The sequence below is a fragment of the Nestor notabilis genome, unplaced genomic scaffold (assembly GCF_000696875.1).
Source record: "Nestor notabilis isolate BGI_N333 unplaced genomic scaffold, ASM69687v1 scaffold15243, whole genome shotgun sequence".
In the NCBI taxonomy this organism is placed as follows: Eukaryota; Metazoa; Chordata; class Aves; order Psittaciformes; family Psittacidae; genus Nestor; species Nestor notabilis.
This window is the reverse complement of record NW_009921692.1, coordinates 17,119-24,043: the sequence shown is the minus strand read 5'-3', so window position 1 is coordinate 24,043 and position 6,925 is coordinate 17,119.

Below are 6,925 nucleotides of genomic sequence, written 5' to 3'. Positions count from 1 at the left end.
GAGACCTGCCTCAGGGCCTGTCTTTGCTGTGTGAAGGTCTATACACAGATTGGAAAGTGGTTCCAGAGAGATCACCCCTTTGCCATTAACATCCAGTTGACCGATGACAGCAACGATGCTCCTTGACCAGAGCTGCTGGAGGGCCCCAGGCAGGAGGAACCAGCACAGCACCTGTAGCCCACAGGACCAGACCCTGCTGCATTTGCATTCGAAGCCTTAAAGCAAGATGAAGCCTTGCCAGGGCAAAGAGCTGAGAGCATCTGAGGCCAAGCACACCTCAGTCTGCACCCACACAAAGCAGCAGATGCAGGAGCCCATGGCTGCATGGAACAGCCCCTCTCTGCAGGGCTGCTGCTTGCACAAGCCAGGAGGGGTCAACCCCCTGGGAATTCAAACCGAACAAACTAAATTGAACAAGACTGATTGCCTGTAATGCCCTGGAACACAGCGTGATTGTAGGTAACACAAACAGCAAACTAGGCACATCCCAGCACCCCTCAGGACAACCTGCTTCCTGAGCCATCCATCACCTGCAGCCTGGAGCTGAGGGCTGGAGCTCCTCAGCTGCAGAGCCTTAAACCAGCACCTTTCTCTCCTGTGTTTAACAAGGCAGAGGCTGAGACTTCCCCCAGCCAAGCCCCACGTGGCAAGGGCCAGACAGAGCATTTTAGAAAGCTAATAGTGTTTGATCTCAGCCCTGTACACACACAGACACACGCTCTGGCAGCCAGCAACATCCTCCGTGCCATATGTAGACAGGACAGACAAACACCAGCTAATCTTGGGCTGACAGGGGAAAAGATTGGCACAGGAGCACCCGTCTGCTGACAGATTGTGCAAGACACAAGGCCAGATCCACTGGGGATTTGAGCCCTGCTCTGAGAGCAATACCAAGTATCCAGCTTGCCTCATGGAGGTGAAGGGACCTGACTCTTCCTCGCTCAGCCAGACACAATGGGAGGAGAAGAGGCAGAGCCAGCCTGCTTGCCCTGCACAGAGCCATGCCACAAGCAGGGCTTACCCAGCCCTCACCAAAGCCCCAAGGGGCCTTTCACCATCCCAACCTCAGGGAACAAGAGTGGCAGGGGGCAGTTGTAGGTAGAGTCGAGGATGGCTCCGGAGTGACGGGTCTTACCAGCCCAGAATAAGTGTCTGCTGCAGCGAGGGATGCTCTGCCTGCTGCCAGGCCAGCGACCTGCATATGTGAAGGGGGTGTGGCTGCAAGACTCCTCAGAGGAACACTTGTGATGGGCACTGCTTGCTTCAGCCCAGGTCACCCCCAAATCTCAGTGGGTTCTATTCAGACCAGCCCCAGCCATGCCAGGGCAGAGCACAATGGTTAATCCAGGCCCTGCAAGAAGCAACAGGCAAGGAGACCAGTTCAGCCAGTTCTCCACCACAGCTACCCACACACTATGCCTGGCACTTGGACCAGAGCCCAAAACCCAAGACATGCTTGCTCCTTTGGAGCTGGAAAACTAAGCACAGCTCTCCAAGACAACCATCCAAAACAGCATTACCAAGCATGTCCTGACCACCCCAGCTGTATTTCCAATGGGATCATTCTGCACTGCAATGGGGACCAAGCTCCCTGCTGCTACAGCCAGCAGAGCTGCCTTGCCCCAGCAAGATCATCCATGCTGAGGATGGATCCAGGTCATTCCTGGTCAGGCGTGGGCAGCCTTCTCTTCATTCCCAGTCGACCAGCCTTGAAATGCTGCTGTTGATCTACAGATCAGGCCAATCAAGAGGAGGTTGTGCCTTGCCCAGGCAAGTCCCCACATAGGCTACAGCTCACTTTTTGGGGTGAGATGTATTTCCTCGGGGTATAGACATGGGGCTGGCTCCTCTGGCAGAGCTCCAGGCACAACAGGAGATGGTTTGGGAAGTCACATCACAATCATTTCATTCACTTTCCAGAACAGGACCTGGGGATCCATCCCAATAGCCTGGAGTTGTGCCAGGATGCAGATGCCTGGGTTTACAGAGCAGTCACATAACCAGATGCTCTCTTGCTGCTCACACCAATGAGTAGGTGCCTGCAGGGGCACATAGCAGGCACAGCTGCATAGAGGGCCTTGGTGAGCACATTACATTTCAGGGAATAAAGATTTCAGGGACAATCCTGGATTAATCTTTCCTAAGAGCCTAGCAGAGGAGCAGTTCAGAGGATAGCGTCTCTGCTACAAGGCAGTTAAGCTTTTACAGAGGAGATAATGGCTTAACATGACCCATCAATTATTTACTCTTACCTGTTAAGACCATTTGCCCTTCTGGGTGACAACATACTCACCTCCTCTGCACCTCTCCCCTCCCAACCATCGTCTGCACACCAGTGCTCTGGCTGAGTTTTCTTCTCATTTTACCTCCTTGCTTCTGAACCCCTCCATTCTTGAAAAGATTCTCCTGAGAAGTGACGTGCTGAAACCAAATCAATGAGCAGAACCCTTACTCTGCACAAGCCTCCCATGTCCCACCACCAAGAGCTGCTCCTGGGCAGGCACTGCAGGGAAAACTCCACTGCTAAGGTCCTAAATGGCCCTGTAGAAGTGGTGGGTGCCTACAGCAGAGCAATGGAAGGACCTTTACAACAAATTGAACAGCTGGGGGGGGTTGGGAAGAGAAGAGCAGGAACCACCAGTGAGCAGGGATACAGGAGGGTGGTTGAGGTTTGGTCTTCAGTATACCTGGAAACAGCCTTGATTTGTTCATAAAACACCAGCTATGGACAAGCTTTAATGTATTTTCTCCCCCTGTAAAGCCCCTGCCAATGATCACCCACATTTTCACCAAGTAAGGCCAAGGCACATCCCACCACCACAGCCGAAGCACAAAGGCAGGAAGGGTGTCACAGCCACAGGGTCAGAGAGGCAGCGCCCAGCAGCTGGAGGAAGGTTCCTCACTTGGTCACCTCTCATCTTCACTCCATGGAACAGCAAAGGTAAGTCACAGCCACTCCTGCCCGTGCCCAGCATCTTGTTTTTATCTCTAATAGTCCTGGAGGGATGCAGGAGGCTGCAAAGGGGCAGGATCCCTCTGTAACATGGCAGATTCTTTGCTACACAGAGACACTGCTTGTTTGGCAGCAGCATGGGCAAGTACAGCCAGCCCAGACCAAGACTTGTTGCAAAGGATGCTTGTCAGCCTCTTTATAACTGGAGACAGAGGCTGTAAGAGTTGAGCTGTTGTCAGCAAGAGGGAAACCCTCCTAAGAGTCTCCAGAGCCATGGAGAACAGAGATACAGGAAGAAAGCAACCATGGGAGTCAAGAGCCAGGGACACACCAACGTTCATTCACTACCTTGGGAGGTACCAGAGCCTGCTGCAGAGTGGGCTCTGCAGCACAAGTCAGCCACATCCTTCCTCACATCTTTTTGTGTCATTTTTACCCCTTTTTCTTCTTTGCGGAGAGTTTCATCCAAGCCAAACTGAAATTCCAGAGCCTCACAAGAGCCCGTTTCTAAAAGATCACCATCTCACTGGGAAAACAGGACACTTGATTTTCTGAAGTCTACATCACACAGTCCTCGTGTTTTGCTTTGTCTTTACCAACTGGTAAGTGCAAAGAGGAAGCACAAAGGCCCCTTCTCCCTGCAGGTCTGATTAAGACCCATTTAAAAGGTCCCTGGGACAGGCTGGCTCAGAGGCAGCAGAGGAAAGGGGCTTCAGGACCAAGGGACCTTCCCCCGGAAAACCAGAGGAGGCCAAAATCCTTGGGAACAGGAAATCCAGGTCCTCCTTCTTTGTATCTCTCTAAACACAGAGGACACTTGCACCACCTCATTTACAGCTCAGTCCCAAGGCTTTTAGGGACTACTCATCCCTAGACCCTTCAGACATCAAAAAGACTTCCCTGCTACCACCCGTCAGCTCTCCAGACTCATTACAGCATCCTCCAGCTTCTGAGTTTAAACCCTCAAGCCAAGGAACAGGACATCATGGCAATTCCCTGCAGCAGCTAACACCTTAGCCTGGTTTTCCTCTCCCCAGAGGATTATCCAGGCTGTAATAGCACTAAATGCATTCACTAATGGCAGATTCTCAAGACACTTTGTCTGGAAAGCTTGTTCATAACTCACAGGATGCAGCCTGCAAAATTCGCTTTATTATCTGGTGACAGTGCTGAAGGGAGCTGCTCCCCAAAACAGGGTAATTGGATCTGAACAAGATGTGTCCTAGACCATTCAGCAGGCAAGGATGCATGCATGGCACAGCTGGAGAAGCACGCCATGGAATCAGCGTGGCAATCAGAGCTTTTGGGGTAGGTTTCTTCCACATCTCCCAAAAAAGCTGCTCTGCTCCAACGGCAGAGCAATAGAGAAGGGACCAGCCCCTGCAAACACTTGGCTGAAGCACCAGGCAGTCGGCTCAGATCAGGATGAGGGAAAGTTAAATGCAACGGCAGGTTTGCTTTCCTCTGTGCCTCCACACTCAAGTGCAACACAAAGGCCTTGTAGTGTGCATAGATCCCTGCAGGATGTCATACCATAGGTGGTGGCAGCTGAACCATGGACAACTGGAACAGCTCAAAGCCTACCTGCTAGAGAAAAAAAACTTCTGGCCTCGGTAGAAAGAGCTGAGTAGAGGAGATGATGGAATAGAGGAAGAGAGGGGACCAGGCTGTTGCACCCCCTTTGGCAAGACCTGAAGATTTTGATGCTCACACTCTCTAGCACACACCACTGAGGGAGGATCATCACCTCCTAGGAAGGAGGGGAGATTGAGATGAGCTCTTAAATAGAAGTTCTTTCCTGTGAGGGTGCTGAGGCGCTGGCACAGGGTGCCCAGAGAAGCTGTGGCTGCCCCATCCCTGGCAGTGTTCAAGGCCAGGTTGGACACAGGGGCTTGGAGCAACCTGCTCTAGTGGAAGGTGTCCCTGCCTGTGGCAGGGGTTGGAACTGGATGAGCTTTGAGGTCCCTCCCAACACAAACCAGTCTGGGATTCTATGACCACAGTTTCAGACACCCTCCAAAACAAATCAAGTCCATGGGAGGGCTCTGTTTGCAACACAGGGTTAGTGAGGGAAGAGACAAATCCCTCCTGGGTAACCAAGGCTGGGATGAGGGTGGTGACAGCCCCTGCAAACCAGCTCCCAGGCAGGAGGACAGAACTGGAGCCCCACTTCAGGGGCAGAGGGTGCAGCACCCAGCAGGTGAGCCAGTGGCTGACCCCCCCCAGCAGCCCCCAGTGCATTTCAATCAGACATGAATCTCCTGCAAAGCTCCATTTTTGATCTGTTCTTGCCTGGTTCAGTGGAGTTCTCCTGCGGCACAGGGACCAGAGCAGGATGAATCCATCAGCCACAACTAATTCCGCGCAGCCAGACTTCACCTGCCCCAACTTAATTTGATGCTCTGAGAAAATTAGATGTTCTCCCACTTGTGTGGAAAAAGGCCAGCACTGAAGGTAATTCAGAGGCTTTGATGCTGCTCTTTAGTCATTCGGGCACCACAGCCACAGCATCACTGCCTGCACTGACCACAGGCTGGGGCTGAGAGTCACTAATCCTCATCACAGCGTGTGAGCCTCAGGCAAGCTGCTGTGTCTGCTCCATGCACAGACACCACCGACCCAGCAAGAGCACAGGAAGATTATTTACAGAGCAGGAATTGTAACTTCAATAACCCCAACACTGCAGGTGCCCAGCAGTGGAGGAGTTTGCCCAAGATCATACTGTGGCAGTACCTTTAAGTACACGCTAGGACCAGGGTCTGAATTTGATGGCACCCGGAGAACACGAAAGCTGTGCACAACAGACTGAACTCCTAGAAAGTGGTGTTAAACCTCCTCCTCTGAGATATTACTGCTTTTTAGGCCAGAGGTGGGAAGATTTTCAGCCCAGGCTGGCAAAGAAGAACTGGGGATGCATTGAGGGGATGACACAGCTGCCTCCCTCCCATGCCAGCCCTGGCACAAGGGAATTTGCACTTGGGTTTAGCTCTAACCCAAACACTGTAATCCAGGGCTCAGCACAGAGCAAGGCACTAATTGCTCACTGGTGCAAAGCAAATCCCAATGCAAACAAAAACACAAGAGTGGTAACACTCCAAAAACCAAAGAGTGATGACACTCCGGGTATTTGGGCTGGAAGCTCTAGAGCAAGGACCCCCAGCTTTGTGCCCACCCACATCCCACCATGATCCACTTCCCCAGGATGGGATTTTTGGAGCAACAGCAGCAGGTACAGACCAGCCGTTCAGGTGAGCGCAGCAGGACAGTGAGGGCCTGGCCACTCCTCAGACAAAGCAGCACACCCAGGCCCAGGAGACCTCACCCAAAGGGAGAGGGTCAGGGAGTGGTTGCATTGCACAAACCTGTTCACCCTTGGCAGGGTTTGGGTGAGCCCAGCACCAAACTTTGCTGCAGGTGTGTCCCTCCGACCGGCTCCTGCAGCACAGAGTTGCTCCACAACAATCCCTCCTTGTGCCAGGGCCCAGGAAGAAGAGGGACTTGAGCTGTGACATGGGCTTCTGACCTGGGATGGAGAAGCTGCAGCCCCAGGGAAGCTCAGAGCACACAGGCTGCTCCAGCCCACCTCTGCTTGGCAGCTTTCAGGATCCTTGTCAGCTTTATATTCATTATATCCTTCCTCTTGGAGCTTCCTATTATACACTGGGGCACCCATCATGCACCTTTCACCCCCTCCCAGATCAGAAAGGGCTGCTCTTTGGCTGCAAACCAACTTCCAGATGTTCTTATGCTTGAAGAACAAACTAGCGGGCTGACAAGAAATCTGAAGAGGGGCTTTGGACAAGGGCCTGTAGGGATAGGACAAGGGGAATGGCTTTAACCTGCCAGAGGGGAGACTGGGATGAGCTCTGAGGCAGAAGTTCTTCCCTGTGAGGGTGCTGAGGCGCTGGCACAGGGTGCCCAGAGAAGCTGTGGCTGCCCCATCCCTGGCAGTGTTCAAGGCCAGGTTGGACA